Source organism: Callithrix jacchus, chromosome 3, assembly GCF_049354715.1.
Source record: "Callithrix jacchus isolate 240 chromosome 3, calJac240_pri, whole genome shotgun sequence".
Taxonomy (NCBI): Eukaryota; Metazoa; Chordata; class Mammalia; order Primates; family Cebidae; genus Callithrix; species Callithrix jacchus.
In genome coordinates, this window is record NC_133504.1 from 25,729,407 (window position 1) to 25,744,526 (window position 15,120).

Consider the following 15,120-nt stretch of genomic DNA (forward strand, 5'->3'; position numbering starts at 1 on the left):
TCCAAAAGACTGATATTAGGCAGGCATCATCCTGGGACAAAGATAGCAGAAAAAGAAACTGGTAGCATCCCTTGCTGTGCCACAGCTGCTAGAGGTGCACCCCAGACAAGCAGGGTCTGGAGCAGCCCTCAGCAGTCATACAGCGAAGGTAGAAGAAAAACCAAGCAACAGAAATACTTCATCATCAACTTTCAGGGTGTCCACTCAGAGACCCAATTAAAAGTCAGCAACTATGCAGACGACCAGCGGACAAATTTACAAAGATGGGAAGAAACCAGCGCAAAAAGGAGGAAAACACCCGAAACCAGAACACCTCGCCTCCTAGAAGTGACCAAAACTCCTCACCAGCAAGGGAACAAAGCTGGACGGAGAATGACTGTGACGAAATGACAGAATTAGACTTCAGAAGATGGATAATGAGAAACTTTTGTGAGCTAAAAGATCATGTATTAAATCAATGCAAAGAAACTAAGAACCTTGAAAAAAGATTTGAAAAGAAATTCGAGGAAATGATAACAAGAATGGATAACGTAGAGAGGAATATGAATGAATTAAATGAGCTGAAAAACACAATACGAGAACTTCGCGAAGCATGCACAAGTTTCAATAGCCGAATTGACCAAGCAGAAGAAAGAATATCTAAAGTCGAAGACCAACTCAAAGAAATAAAACGAGAAACCAAGATTAGAGAAAAAAGCGCAAAAAGGAATGAACAAAGTCTCCAAGAAATGTGGGACTATGTGAAAAGACCTAACCTACGTTTGATAGGTGTACCAGAAGGGGACGAAGAGAATGAATCCCAGCAGAAAAATACTCTTCAGGACATCATCTAGGAAAATTTCCCCCACCTAGCAAGACAGGCCAACACTCAATTGCAGGAAATTCAGAGAAAACCACAAAGACATTCCACAAGAAGAGCAACCCCAAGGCACATAATCGTCAGATTCAACAGGGTTGAAATAAAGGAGAGAATACTAAGGGCAGCCAGAGAGAAAGGTCGGGTCACCCACAAAGGGAAGCCCATCAGACTCACAGCAGATCTCCCGGCAGAAACACTACAAGCCAGAAGAGAGTGGAGGCCAATATTCAACATTCTTAAAGAAAAGAACTTTCAACCCAGAATTTCATATCCAGCCAAACTGAGCTTCAGAAGTGAAGGAAAAATAAAATCCTTTGCGAACAAGCAAGTACTCAGAGATTTTGTCACCACCAGGCCTGCTTTACAAGAGCTCCTAAAAGAGGCACTACACATAGAAAGGATCAGTACCAGCCATTCCAAAATCACACTGAATGCTAAAGAGCATCAACATAATGAGGAATCTACAACAACTAAGAGGCAAAACAGCCACTTAGCATCAAAATGGCAGTATCAAATTCACACATAACAATATTAACCCTAAATGTAAATGGACTAAATGCACCAATCAAAAGACACAGACTGGCAAATTGGATAAAAATGCTAAAGCCTTCAGTGTGCTGTATCCAGGAAACCCATCTCACATGCAAGGGTACACAAAGGCTCAAAATAAAGGGATGGAGGAAGATTTACCAAGCTAATGGAAAGCAAAAAAAAGCAGGAGTTGCAATTCTCATCTCCGATAAAATAGACTTAAAAGCAAAAAGATCAAAAGAGACAAAGAAGGCCATTACATAATGGTAAATGGATGGATAAAACAAGAAGAGCTAACGATCCTAAACATATATGGACCCAATGCAGGAGCACCCAGATACATAAGGCAAGTTCTTAAGTACTTACAAAAGGACTTAGACTCCCACACAATAATAGTGGGAGACTTTAACACTCCACTGTCAATACTAGACAGATCAACCAGACAGAAAATCAACAAGGATATCCAGGGCTTGAACTCAGACCTGGAGCAAGCAAACCTGATAGACATTTACAGAACTCTCCACCCCAAATCCACAGAATACACATTCTTCTCAGCACCACATCACACCTACTCTAAAATTGACCACATAATTGGAAGTAAAGCACTGCTCAACAAATGCAAAACAACTGAAATCATAACAAACAGCCTGTCAGACAATAGTGCAATCAAGTTAGAACTCAGAATTCAGAAACAGACCCAGAACCGCAGAGCTTAATGGAAACTGAACAACTGGCTCTTGAATGTTGACTGGGTAAACAATGAAATGAACGCAGAAATAAAGAAGTTCTTCGAAACTAATGAGAACGAAGACACAACGTGCCAGAACCTCTGGGACACATTTAAAGCAGTCTCTAGAGGAAAGTATATAGCAATAAGTGCCCATATGAGGAGAATGGAGAGATCCAAAATCGACACCCTATCGTCAAAATTGAAAGAGCTAGAGGAGCAAGATCAAAAAAACTCAAAACCCAGCAGAAGACAAGAAATAACTAAGATCAGAGCTGAGCTGAATGAGATTGAGACGCGAAAAACGCTTCAACAAATCAATAAATCCAAGAGCTGGTTTTTTGGAAAGATCAACAAAATAGACAGACCACTAGCCAGATTGATTAAAAATAAAAGAGAGAACAACCAAATAGATGCAATAAAAAATGATAAAGGGGAAATCACCACAGATTCCACAGAAATTCAAACCATCATCAGAGAATATTACAAACAACTCTATGCACATAAACTAGTAAACCTGGAAGAAATGGATAAATTCCTGGACTCCTGTGTCCTCCCAAGCCTAAACCAGGAGGAAGCTGAAACTATGAATAGACCAATAACAAGGTCTGAAGTCGAGGCAGCAATTAAGAGCCTACCTCACAAAAAAAGCCCAGGTCCAGATGGGTTCACAGCCGAATTCTACCAGACACACAAGGAGGAGCTGGTACCATTCCTTCTAAAACTATTTCAAACAATCCAAAAAAGGGAATTCTTCCCAAATTATTTTATGAGACCAACATCATCCTGATACCAAAACCCGGCAGAGACCCAACAAGAAAAGAAAACTTCAGGCCAATATCCATGATGAACGTAGATGCAAAGATCTTCAATAAAATATTGGCAAGCCGAATGCAACAGCAAATCAAAAAACTTATTCATCATGATCAAGTAGGATTCATCCCAGGGATGTAAGGCTGGTTCAACATACGCAAGTCTGTCAATGTAATTCACCACATAAACAGAACCAAAAACAAAAACCACATGATTATCTCAATTGACGCAGAGAAGGCATTTGACAAAATTCAACAGCCCTTTATGCTAAAAACCCTCAATAAACTCGGTATCGATGGAACGTATCTCAAAGTAATAAAAGCTATTTATGACAAACCAACAGCCAATATCATACTGAATGGGCAAAAACTGGAAGCATTCCCTTTGAAATCTGGCACTAGACAAGGATGCCCTCTGTCACCCCTCCTATTGAATATAGTACTGGAAGTTCTAGCCAGAGCAATCAGGCAAGAAAAAGAAATAAAGGGTATTCAAATAGGAAAGGTGGAAGCCAAATTGTCTCTATTTGCAGACGACACGATAGTATACATAGAAGACCCCATTGCCTCAGCCCAAAAACTCCTGAAACTGATAAGCAACTTCAGCAAAGTCTCAGGATATAAAATCAATGTGCAAAAATCACACGCATTCGTCTACCCCAATAACAGACTTAAAGAAAGCCAAATCAAGAGCGAACTGCCATTAGCAATTGCTACAAAAAGAATAAAATACCTTGGAATACAACTCACAAGGAATGTAAGAGACCTCTTCAAGGAGAACTACAAATCACTGCTCAGCGAAATCAGAGAGGACACAAACAGATGGAGAAACATTCCGTGTTCATGGTTAGGAAGAATTAATATCGTGAAAATGGCTATACTGCCCAAAGTAATTTACAGAATCAACGCTATCCCCATCAAGCTACCCTTGACTTTCTTCACAGAACTGGAAAAAACCACCATGAACTTCATATGGAACCAAAAGAGAGCCCGCATAGTCGAGTTAATTCTAAGCAAAAAGAACACAGCGGGGAGCATCACACTACCGGATTTCAAACTATACTACAAGACTACAGTAATCAAAACAGCATGGTACTGGTACCAAAACAGAGATATAGACCAATGGAACAAAACAGAGGCACCGGAGGTAACACAGCATGCATACAACTATACAATCTTTGATAAACCTGACAAAAACAAGCAATGGGGAAAGGATTCCATGTTTAACAAATGGAGTTGGGAAAACTGGCTAGCCATGTGCAGAAAGCAGTAACTGGACTCCTTCCTGGCACCTTACACTAAAATTAACTCCAGATGGATTAAAGACTTAAACATAAGACCTGGCACCATAAAAACCCTGGAAGGAAGTCTAGGCAAAACTATTCAGGACATAGGAATAGGCAAGAACTTCATGAACAAAACACCAAAAGCATTGGCAACAAAAGCCAAAATAGACAAATGGGACCTAATGTATCTCCACAGCTTCTGCACGGCAAAAGAAACAGTCACTAGAGTGGATGGGCAACCAACAGAATGGGAAAAAATTTTCGCAGTTTACCCATCTGACAAAGGGCTGATATCCAGAATCTACAAAGAACTCAAACAGATTTACAGGAAAAAACAAACAAGCCCATACAAAAGTGGGCAAAGGTTATGAACAGATACTTTACGAAAGAAGACATATATGAGGCCAACAATCATATAAGAAAATGCTCATCGTCACTGGTCATCAGAGAGATGAAAATCAAAACCACATTGAGATACCATCTCACGCCAGTTAGAATGGCGATCATTAAAAAATTTGGAGACAACAGATGCTGGAGAGGATGTGGAGAAAAAGGAACACTTTTACACTGTTGGTGGGAGTGTAAATTAGTTCAACCATTGTGGAAGACAGTGTGGCGATTCCTCAAGGCCTTAGAAATAGAAATTCCATTTGACCCAGCAATCCCATTACTGGGTATATATCCAAAAGACTATAAATCGTTTTATTATAAGGACACATGTACACGAATGTTCATTGCAGCACTATTTACAATATCAAAGACCTGGAATTAACCCAAATGCCCATTGATAATAGACTGGATTGGAAAAATGTGGCACATATACACCATGGAATATTATGCAGCAATCAGAAATGATTAGTTTGTGTCATTTGTAGGGACATGGATGAATCTGGAGAACATCATCCTCAGCAAACTGACACAAGAACAGAAAATGAAACACCGCATATTCTCACTCATAGGCGGGTGATGAAAAATGAGAACACATGGACACAGAAAGGGGAGTACTAAACACTGTGGTCTGTTGGGGGGAAAAGGGGAGGGCCAGTGGTAGGGGGAGGTGGGGAGGGATAGCCTGGGGAGAAATGCCAAATGTGGGTGAAGGGGAGAAGTAAAGCAAAGCACACTGCCATGTGTGTACCTACGCACCTGTCTTGCATGCTCTGCTCATGTACCCCAAAACCTAAAATCCAATAAAAAATTAAAAAAATAAAATAAATAAAATAAAAAAATAAAACAGGGGCATTAAGATTCATGGTACTTTTCTGCCTGGGAATCTCCAGTCTGGCTTCCCTCTTGAGTCGCTTTTTCAATCAGTTGAGTGAGCAACTCTGCCTTCCTGGATCTCCAAACGTCGACCAAAAGGGAACCCTGTCCCGTTCACTCTGCACTGAGAACTGCTGCACCAACGTGGTGGCAAAACCATGACACCGGCCACAAGAGTCATGCTGGCAACCTGTGGGGCTTCTCCACCGGGAATCTCCTGGTCCGTGAGCAACAAAAATTCATCTGAAAATGTGGTGTCCTCTCGTTCCCTGCACTTTCACTGGGAATTACAATCCTGAGCAGCTAGTAATCAGCCATCTTGGATCACTCTCTCCTGAAGTCATTTTACAAATAGAACACCAAGGCTTTTGGAGCTCTGCCCACCATTCACGTAATTGAAATTCTTCATGAGAGACAGAAAGGTTAGGCTCATTCCATGACATAAGTGATGTGAGCAAAGGTAAAAATCTAGGCTAGTAAGTGAGTGTAGTGAGCAAAGTGGACACCAGCACTTTATGTTGGCTTTTCTGTCTTCCCTGTTTCTCTTTCCCTATATCATGGTTTGTGCTTCCTGAATTCACCTCTCAGATAAACCACTTGCACCAAAAAAAATTTATTTTCTGAATTTATATCTCAGTTTTTGCACATTCTCTCTTGATAGCTTTACCTTTATCCTGGCTTAATGCCTATATTATAGTTTCCTCTCCTGCTTACAAATAATTGACAGAACATATCCATTTCTAGGTCGTATCATTTCCTTTCCTCTTTTCTTCCAAATGCTAATTTATTTTCCTCCATCTACTTCCAGTATCTGACTATATCTTACTGTTTTTTAATCTTTTATGGGTAGCATAATAGGTAACTTTATTGACAAATGTAACTGGCTCTTCCTAAACTATAGTACGAACCTTAGATAATAATCTATGCAAGTCTTTCCTCCAAGACACACTGTCTAACATGGCAAAGTAATTTCCCAACATTCCATACAGCTACAAAACAATTTGCACACATACTGCCATCTTTCTCAACTCTGCATAGCCCTCTCACACAACTGTACTTTATACCTTTCCTTTATCAATCTTTTCTAAAAACAGCATAGGTTCACTGTCTTTACTCCCTCACCACCCATTTTCTGCCATAATCCAATGTGCTCTTGCTTTCCCCTGCTATCCACTGAACTGACACCCATGAATTTAATAAAGAGAGTATCTACTATTTGCCAAATACAATGGATACCTCCAGTTCATGCCTGACCTCTTGCTTTTCCTGTAGCACCTGAAAATGCTGAATTATTTTCTTGAGAAAATAATTTCTTCAACAGGTCCTTCTATTAGTGTAGCAGGCTGCTTCTCATTTTCATATATAATTTGTTATTTCAATAAGTAATTTGGATGCACTCTACTAATGCAATCATTATTCTGAGTTTTTCTCTTTAATGTGTCCCAAATCAATACTTCTGATCAACATCTATTACCTGAGTTCCAAATCTCTACCTATCTACAAGCCTCTGAAACAGCTTCCTTCAGATTTCTTCAAGTGCTCCAACTTCAGAATGCAAACTATCCTTATTGTCTTATCCCCATTCCCACACAAACAAATCTTATTATTGTAGGTTTTATTAACATAATCCTATTCTTCTTTTTCCTTTTTGAATTGTAAATTTGATTGTACTTGGCCTGCTTTAAATCTTCAGTGACTCTCCGGTTACTACAAGATAAAGTTTGAGTTACTTCACATGGCACAAAATGCACCATTATGCCCTGGCTCCTTCCTGTACCTTCTCTGTTTTTACTACTCTCTTACATGGAATCTGTCTATGACTATATCAAATTACTTTCAGTTTCAATGCTAGTCCCTGACTTGGAATTCTCTTTTGTTTCATTCATTCCACCTTATATTTAGTTTAAGACTCAGCTAAAATTCAGTATAGTCTGTGAAATCTTTGAGGACACTTCCATGCCAAAAAACAGAAACACATGTGGTGTTCTTATGTGTCCAATCACAGCACTATATATATATATATATATATATATATATATATATCTTCACCTGCTTGCATGGCTGTCTTGGGATTAGAATTTGATATTCTTGAGTACAGGCTCATGTCTCATGAATTTTGTGTCTTGAACCTTAATGGACTGCACTCAATAAAGTGTGTTCATTGAATGAAAAGACTTTAAAGTGATAATGGTTTAGAAATAACTGTTGTGTCTAGATTTAAGAAAGCTTTTAATGTCAGACTAAAACAGCATTTATTCTACAAACATTGTATTCCATTAAACAATTCTTTATCAGTGCAATACACATATTTTATAGCCAGTTCCAACATAGTATTCACTATTGCCAAATCTTGTTTTAACCTAATTTAATATTGTTATTCTTATTTAATTATTTTTCCTACCTTGCTGCCTGGGAAACTGAGACATGGATCAGTTAAGTGTCATACCCAAATATAGACAATAAATGTTCGGGCACCAGTTTTTTTCTAACTCAGGTAGTTTGGCTTGATCATCTATTATAATAATCACTTTGTGAAAATGTTAAACAGTATTAGCATGACTGATAACATAGAAATGAACTGAAAAAAGCATAGGCAGTAAAACTTAGTAAAGGGATATTCTGTGAATCCAGGCTTAAAGTGGATTGAAATAGAAGTTATTTGAAATAACTGGAATATTTGTTGGTAACTGAATATGTGGGAAGGAGAAATTAAGGAGACCACCAAGGTTTCCTGTCCAGTGGTAAGGAAAATGTGGTCATGAGTAAAACAGAGAACTAAGGAGCAAAATGGAACATTTTTCAGAGCAGAAAAATTCAATATTACTCATTCTGGTAGAGATGTTCAGATCCAGCAAGGTGGAACTGAAGAGGTAAGAAATTATAAGAGTTTTAAAGTGAGCAAAGAGTAGAAAACAGAAATAGAGAACATATTGACAATATTCACATAACTTTAGCAACTACATTCCAGCAGCATTTACCAAAGAGTGATCCCTAGATGTTACTGGTTCTTACATACCATAGATCTCTCAGAAACAAATGTTGGAAAAGTTCTGGAAACACTTAGCACACCAATACTCCTATACTGATGGAACAAGTATTTCTCTTTATAATCTAATTTATCAGAGTTGTCTCCACAGTCATTTTCTCCATCACATAACTTGCCATGTGGAATGCAATGGTGATTATAGCAATGCTTGAAGCCTCTTTAACAGCTTCCATTTTCTTATAAATAAAAGTAGAAACTCAACCAGAGATCATATAGAAGCATTTGTACAAAATGGAAATCACAGATATTTCATTGACAATGTCTGTGTTATGGATCTATAAAAAAGTGCTGTGCTGTATAAAAGCTCTGGATTAGCATGTTTATGAATTTTCAAAGAGTAGTTCATTCAGCAAGGACCCTTTTTGACTTAGTGTTTTAACTTTAGTGATTGATGCCTGGAGATCTTTTCAAGTTATGCCCACATTATTGTTTCTGGTACTTCTGTAAAGTAGCACAGAAATAAACATTCATCACATATTTCATTCTGAAGAAATAAATATGAACCTCAAAAGTAACAAAAACACTCCAACATCCATTTTCTATATCCTTGGCATCTATCTGCAAGGATTTTATAACAAGAAAAAAAGCAACAAATCATGTATTCCTGAATCAGTGTCTCATGGAGTCATCTAAATGTCAATACATTTCTCTTAAAAATGAAAATATCTACAGAATTCCCTGAGAAAGAATTACCTTCTGAGTTCTATTTACCATTATTAAGGGTTCTTGACATTCTTTGATTTGGGGCAGAAGCTACCATTTAAAATAATAATAGCTGCCATGTATTAAATGCCAGCTTTGCCCCAGGCTCTGTATTGAATATATGTAGATAAATGCATTCTGGCTTAATGCTCTGAACAGCTATAAGAGCGAGTTGTTTCATAGTAGAAAACTAAAACTTAGAGTTTTGTTATGTTGCTTACCCTAGCACACTAGGGTTTGGACACTAGTCTAGTTACACTAGAAGGTCTGGAAACACAGATTTAACCTCAGATGTGAGTCCAAAGCCCATACTCTACACCTGGGGTTGGCAAACTATTGCCCATATGACATATCTAGGCTGTGAGACTGTTTTTACGTGGCTCTTGAACTAAGAATAATTTTTACATGTTAAAATGATGGTAAATAATAAACAACAGAGTATATGTAACAGAAAGTGTATATGACCCACAAAACCTAGCATATTTACTAGCTGAACCTTCATAGAGAATGTTAGCCAACTCCTGCTCTACACAAATATCATGTGACTTCTACAAAGATAAAAATAACATGAAATATAATGTCAAGTCAATTTATGGTAAATGCAAACCTGTGAATTGATTACAAAAAATTTTATCTGTTTTAATATTTATATATTGTATAGAATATAACCATTTATTAAAGTGAATATATTATTTCAGGTAAATTATTTAGGCCATTGGTTATAGATCAGTTATGGCCAAATTATACTAGACTCTCATTTTAAATGATGGTGTGTTATTCTGTAATAAAATAGAATGACAGGACTGTCTGTGGAACTCACAGATTCAGTCTTCCTCTTGTTCTAACTTTTCATTAATTATTTAGGTGTAATTATTACCCAGATAATGGAATAGAAGAGTAGATATAAAATGCAGCAATTTCAGATATAGATTCCTAAATTTTGCATAGCACACAATCTCAATGCCATTAGATTTCCAGAAGCAAAAATAAATCACACCAAGTTGTTAAAATTCTGGATCAAATATATAATGATTATCAATGATTACAAAAAGACAAATTTCCAAGAAAAAATATTATTGCAATGAAGGTAAATCTCAGTTGCTTACTACAGTGGAAAAGCCAATCTCTACTCCTCAGGGAGGATAGAGGTTAATTATCACTAGGTGTTGCCAACAGAAGCATAGGTAGTGGAATTCAATGTATGATGTGGGCCATGCCTAAGGCAATAAGCCTTAGTACCAAAGGACACTAGCTACCATGCTAATCTTGGAGACATAAATAGAATTGACAAGACTTTGATAACAACCTAAAAATGTGCTATTGCCTATTGGTGCAACTTTACTTCAGAGTAATCCTGTAATATTAAAAAATCACTGAAATTTCTGAGTTACATTTTAAGGAAAGTAAGCCTAAAACCTATTGTTAAAGATGAATAATTAGGAAGTTAAAAGATTAGCTCCTACTTTGAAAAATATTCATTTTCTGGCTAAGTGTGGTGTTCAAACCTGAACAACTTGTGAGTCAAAGGTGGGAAGTTGCTTGAGCTCAGGAGTTTGAGATCAGTCTGGGCAACATAATGCGACTCCCATCTCTTTAAGAAAAACCTATTTTGTGGATAGAAAATCATGCAAAAATTAGTTAGTAAATATCATGGCTACCAGATAGAAGATAAAATGCCTCATTTTAACACAAGCAAATCTAAGTCAATTACTTTAGATCAACAGGTTTATGAGAGACATTAAAGAAGTTATCCACATAAAGTAAACAGAGACAAGCAAACCAAAAATTGTAAAAGGAATCAGAAAACTATCTGAAATAAGCAAACCCCGTATTGGACACTTATCACAGTAGAGCAGTTTTTCATGTGATTTGTCCTTACAATGGGGAATGCCATCACAAGTGAGCTGGTGCTTGATACACTCACCATTTCCACATTCAAACTCTGAATAAATGTTGCAGGAGGAATTTTTAGCTGCAAGAAAAAACAAGTCAACGCTTTCACGCAATGGCAAACATTTTTTGAACCCATTACAATTACTTTTAAAATTTACATTATGAAGATAAACTAAAATTTATCTAAGTGTAAAATTAAAGAGCAACAGTTCTTTAATTTTAAAGACAGTACAGAAATTACATTTCTTTACAAAAAATTAAGATCTTAAAATGAAACACCGCATATTCTCACTCATAGGTGGGTGATGAAAAATGAGAACACATGGACACAGAAAGGGGAGTACTAAACACTGGGGTCTATTGGGGGGAAAAGGGGAGGGCCAGTGGGAGGGGGAGGTGGGGAGGGATAGCCTGGGGAGAAATGCCAAATGAGGGTGAAGGGGAGAAGAAAAGCAAAGCACACTGCCATGTGTGTACCTACGCAACTGTCTTGCATGCTCTGCTCATGTACCCCAAAACCTATAATCCAATAAAAAATTTAAAAAAAAGTAATTTTTAAAGGAATGGGTTAAATGAGCTCTCTACATCTCTAAAGAGTTTTTGTGTTGTCTTAACGGAAACTATTATATATTTTTCAATATACTAATTTTTTTAGTGCATAGAATACCCATCTTTAAATGCTTGATGTGAATCATCTAAGTCAAATAAATAGTTGCTACTTTTCTCCCTTATCCTCATCAGCCACTAGTTTGATCCATGTGTGGGAGGTATCCAGGAACAGACCCATTCTTGCTACCATGGATGACTGCACCTACTCCATGAAATGTACAAGAATTGGCAGGATGAGGTGCTGGAGGAAAATGGCCACATGGAAAGCATGTGCACCTGATGCTAGGAACTCCAACTGATCACTGTCAGACAGTCTGATTTCTAAATCTCAGACTTTTTATTAGAAATTAAAACTTTGAGTTTTTAGGTGATTTGTTCTAATTTGTAAACCAAGAGTCTCAAGTATGAAAAGGTCTTTTCTATAGGTAAGTTTTATCCTTATAATGGCAATATGTGATCCCTATTTTGATGGGTCTCTAGTGAGGACAATGGACTTGTTTTTATTATTCAATAATAGATTTACTAGAAAACTTTGGGATCCAATTTCTGGGGTGTGCTGTCTGCTTGCATGTATGTCCTCACCCCATTGCTTGCTGAATGATTGTACATTTAAATCCAGTTGTAATAATTATGTTGGAGGTAAGTAAAACTCATTCAACTCTGCTAGATAAAGAATATAGCTTAATTTTAAAATTTAGTATCTGATTTTGAGCTTTATTTCAGGAATATTTAATTAAATATCCATGAATACTATTTGAAGCTTCCAAGGTTTTATTTCTTTATTATTTCCAGAATTTAATTAATTTAATGGAAGGTCTATTTATTTAAGACTTCTTTTTATTATATCAACTTTTATTTTAGATTCAGGGGCTACATGTGCAGGTTTGTGGCATGGATTTACTGTATAATACTGAGGTTTAAGATATGATTGATCCTGTCACCCAGGTACTAAGCATCGTACCAATAGTTAGTTTATTAACCCTTGTCCACCTCCTTCTCTCCCCACCCTAATAGACCCAAATGTCCATTGTTGCCATCTGTATGTCCAAGTGTATCAAATGTTTAGCTCTCAGTTATAATTTAGAAGATATGATATTTGGTTTTCTGCTCCTGCATCATGTTTGACTTCTAATTTAACTCTTTCAATGATAACAACATATTCCAATGATTTTTTTTCTCTTGATGCAGTTTAAACTTCATTGATCAGTCATTAGCTAAGGGAAAAAGTCATTTTAGACAAGGTAGCAAAGAATTAAGGACTAAAAATATAATTAAATTTAAAAAATTAAAAAGATAGTAATAATGCTAACTGCAATCATCTCAGTATAGAAGAAAATTCAGCCACTTATAGAAAGTCTATTGACTTATTTCACCTATTTTAAGTATATCTTATTTACTGTCTCTTGTCCAATGAAAAAATTATTGTTGTGATAGAAATGGCCATATGTAATTTTTATGATTTTAATGTCTTTGGGAAAAAGAAAAACTATTCAAAGATAAATATATTTTTTACATTATACAAAAACAAATATTTTGGGAATACAACTCTTCCTAATGTATGCTCATCTGGTGTAATAGTATTGAGTGTTTTCTGCTTCTTTCTGGAAACATAGTTGTTCAGCTGACCTTACTCTCCTGCACAGCAATTACTTCATCTTATTACATTTACTGTATCTATTTCTGTTATGGATTACAATAAGATTAGCAATGTTATATGCAAGGAAATTGCCTAATTTTTTTGTCAGCAGTTATGGCAACAAATGGTTTTTGCTCCTTTGTCCCCAGGTAGGTGTTAGTACATGGCTTTTCATCCCTTTAATGCTGCCATTAACATTCATGAACTACTCTGGGTAAAATCACTCAGATGAGGACACAGATATGCCAGAAACATTCTCATATCCTAAAGATGAATTTGACAAGGAGAAGACAAGAGTTACTTTCTAATCTCTCTGCTGGACTGCAATAGAATCTCAACATGAATGCACAATGGATATCATTGGCCTCTATAACAGATTGTCAGCTCTGAGGGATCCAATATCACTCTACAGTTCCACGTGAATACAATCATCCTTGCTTAAAATGACAGTTTCCTTCCTAATTCATTTCCTCTCATCAATAGAGAGCAGCTTAGTAGGGACATTTGTATAGAATTTATTATGCACCAAGGACAGGTCACCACTGTACAGAAGTAAGCTTTGCAGTTTTGACTAAGGAATTGCCTCCCTACTAGCCTGCAGTGACCTGTGAAAGAAACATGAGTGATTCCAATGCATGGCTAACACTCCAGGCTTACAGATGGCACCAGATCCAGACCATTACAACTGAAACCACAAAGGCAAACTTAAAGGGTTTAAGCAATTGCCTGAGCAATTCAGAGAAGTGTTAAGTGACAAAGGAATATGTGAATTTGTGGCCCTAAATATAGAAAATTGGCCATCTGCATTTAAAATTCTGACTAATTGCATCATTTTCTCATTTGCTTTAGCACTGTCTTAAGTAAAACAACTTTTACTTTTTATGCTAAGAGGTGCCCTTTTAGCCTGTGGTATTAATTTGTACAGTGAGAAAATATGTCTGTGTTATTTTACATACTGTGTAATAGTTTGCAAGACAATGAAAATTATGACCAAGCACTTGCATTAAAGAGCAGATAAGAGAGAAGATCCGTCTACTGGAAAGACAGAAAAAAGGCTGAAGAAGAAAATGAAAAATACTGATTTTTATAATGTGGACATATCCAACTCTATTAATTTTCTCAATGAAAATACATGAGATGAGAATATATTAATAGATAAAGAAAGAAAAAAATGCATGAAATTTGAAATATCCTTAAGTGAGTTTACCAATTTCCAACAAGATACTTCTCTCCCACCTTATACACAAATTGTCTTAATATTAAAGGAAATTAACCTTTTAAAATTTGACTTGCTAATTTTTCATGGCAATATTGGAACACTTGAACTCTGATTTATTTTGGAACAGTTTTGGAAACTTAGATGTTAATAAGTGTATATTGTAATCGTACTAATTAAAGACTGTAATGCCTTTGGGAGGTATAAATATCATGCAAGACTGCACTGTTACATTCTTAGTTAACAGTTTGGAAATGATTAAAAGTAAGTTGCATGCTCTCTCATTTACATACTGTGATGGACTGTGGGTGGTTTTACTGCAAGGCTACTGATTCGCTGCCTGCATGCTAGTTTATGTCAGCCTCAATTACTTTAGCTACTGATTCAATTCACAAAGCCACGACTAAAAGTTTTCAGATGATCATTGTGTGCAGACACTTCTCTAGCTAGCCCAACATTTTCCAGTGCACAACCAGGAGAGGAAAACATTTGTTACCATTTTGATTATCATTATCTAGCACATGGTGCCATAACTAAGCA